This window comes from Lipotes vexillifer, unplaced genomic scaffold (genome assembly GCF_000442215.2).
Source record: "Lipotes vexillifer unplaced genomic scaffold, Lipotes_vexillifer_v1.1 scaffold684, whole genome shotgun sequence".
Classification (NCBI taxonomy): Eukaryota; Metazoa; Chordata; class Mammalia; order Artiodactyla; family Lipotidae; genus Lipotes; species Lipotes vexillifer.
In genome coordinates, this window is record NW_006797362.1 from 1 (window position 1) to 2,920 (window position 2,920).

Below are 2,920 nucleotides of genomic sequence, written 5' to 3' on the forward strand. Positions count from 1 at the left end.
GAAACTAACACACCATTGTAAAGCAATTATACCCCAATAAAGATGTTAAAAAAAAAAAAAGTGCATACGGAACATTCTCGAGGATAGATCACATCTTGGATCACAAATCAAACCACAGTAAATTTAAGAAAACTGAAATCATCTCAAGCATCTTTTCTGACAACAATGCTATGAGATTAGAAATCAATTACAGGGGAAGAAAACGTAAAAAAAAAAACACATGGAGGCTAAACTATACATTACTAAATAAGCAAGAGATCACTGAAAAAATCAAAGAGGAAATCAAAAAATACCTAGAGATAAATGACAACGAAAACACAACGATCCAAAACCTATGGGATGCAGCAAAAGCAGTTCTAAGAGGGAGGTTTATAGCAATACAAGCCTACCTCAAGAAACAAGAAAAATCTCAAATAAAGAATCTAACCTTGCACCTACAGAAACTAGAGAAAGAAGAACAAACAAAATCCAAAATTACTAGAAGGAAGGAAATCATAAAGATCAGAGCAGAAATAAATGAAATCGAAACAAAGAAAATAGCAAAGATCAATAAAACTAAAAGTTGGTTCTTTGAGAAGATAAACAAAATTGATAAACCATTAGCCAGACTCATCAAGAAAAAGAGGGAGGGCTTCCCTGGTGGCGTAGTGGTTGAGAGTTTGCCTGCTGATGCAGGGGACACGGGTTCATGCCCTGGTCCGGGAAGATCCCACATGCCATGGAGCAGCTAGGCCCGTGAGCCATGGCTGCTGACCTTGCGCGTCCGGAGCCTGTGCTCCACAACAGGAGAGGCCACAACAGTGAGAGGCCCATGTACCACAAAAAAAAAAACAAAAAGAGGGAGAGAACACAAATTAATAAAATTAGAAGTGAAAAAGGAGAAGTTACAACAGACACAGCAGAAATACAAAGTATCCTAAGAGACTACTAAAGCAACTCTATGCCAATAAAATGGACAAGCTGGAAGAAATGGACAAATTCTTAGAAAGGTATAACCTACCAAGACTGAACCGGGAAGAAATAGAAAATATGAACACCCCAATCACAAGTAAGGAAATTGAAACTGTGATTAAAAATCTTCTGACAAACAAGTCCAGGACCAGATGGCTTCACAGGTGAATTCTTTCAAACATTTAGAGAAGAGCTAACACCCATCCTTCTCAAACTCTTCCAAAAATTGCAGAGGAAGGAACACTCCCAAACTCATTCTATGAGGCCACCATCACCCTGATCCCAAAACCAGACAACAATACTAAAAAATAAAGAAAATTATAGACCAATATCAGTGATGAATGTAGATGCAAATATCCTCAACAAAATACTAGCAAACAGAATCCAACAACACATTAAAAGGATCATACACCATGATCAAGTGGGATTTATCCCAGGGATGCAAGGATTCTACAATATATGCAAATCAATCAATGTGATACATCATATTAATAAATTGAAAAATAAAAACCATATGATCATCTCAATAGATGCAGAAAAAGCTTTTGACAAAATTTAACACCAATTTATGCTAAATACTCTCCAGAAAGTGGGCATAGTGAGAACATACCTCAACACAATAAAGACCATATATGACAAACCCACAGCAAACATCATTCTCAATGGTGAAAAACTGAATGCATTTACTCTAAGATCAGGAACAGGAAAGGATGTCTACTCTTGCCACTATAATTCAACATGGCTTTGGAAATCCTAGCCATAGCAATCAGAGAAGAAAAAGAAATAAAAGGAATTCAAACTGGAAAAGAAGAAGTAAAACTGTCACTATTTGCAGATGACATGATACTATACACAGAGAATCCTAAAGATGCCACAGGAAAACTACTAGACCTAATCAATGAATTTGGTAATGTTGTGGGATACAAAATTAATGCACAGAAATCTCTTGCATTCCTATACACTAATGATGAAAACTCTGAAAGGAAACCATGAACAAGATGAAAAGACAACCCTCATAATGGGAGAAAATATTTGCAAATGTATCAACGGACAAAGGATTCATCTCCAAAATATATAAACAGCTCATGCAGCTCAATGTTAAAAACACAAACAACCCAATCAATAAATGGGCAGAAGACCCAAATAGACGTTTCTCCAAAGAAGATATACAGATGGCCATGAAGCACATGAAAAGCTGCTCAACATCACTACTTATTAGAGAAATGCAAATCAAAACTACAATGAGGTATTACCTCACACCAGTTAGAATGGGCATCATCAGAAAATGTACAAACAACAAATGCTGGAGAGGGTGTGCAGAAAAGGGAATGCTCTTGCACTGTTGGTGGGAATGTAAGTTGATACAGCCACTATGGAGAACAGTATGGAGGTTCCTTAAAAAACTAAAAATAGAATTACCATATGACCCAGCAATCCCACTACTGGGCATATACTCAGAGAAAACCATAATTCAAAAAGACACATGCCCCCCAATGTTCAGTGCAGCACTATTTACAATAGCCAGGACATGGAAGCAAGCTAAATGCCCATGGACAGATGAATGGATAAAGAAGATGTGGTACATATATACAATGGAATATTACTCAGCCATAAAAAGGAACGAAATTGGGTCATTTGTAGAGACGTGGATGGATCTAGAGACTGTCATACAGAGTGAAGCAAGTCAGAAAGAGTAAAAGAAACACCGTATGCTAACACATATATATGGAATCTAAAAAAAAAGAAAAAAATGGTTCTGACGAACCTAGGGGTAAGACGGGAATAAAGACACAGACCTACTAGAGAATGGACTTGAGGATATGGGGAAGGGGAAGGGTAAGCTGTGACAAAGTGAGAGAGCGGCATGGACATATGTACACTACCAAACGTAAAATAGATAGCTAGTGGGAAGCAGCCGCACGGCACAGGGAGATCAGCTTGGTGGTTTGTGACCACCTAGAGGGGTGGG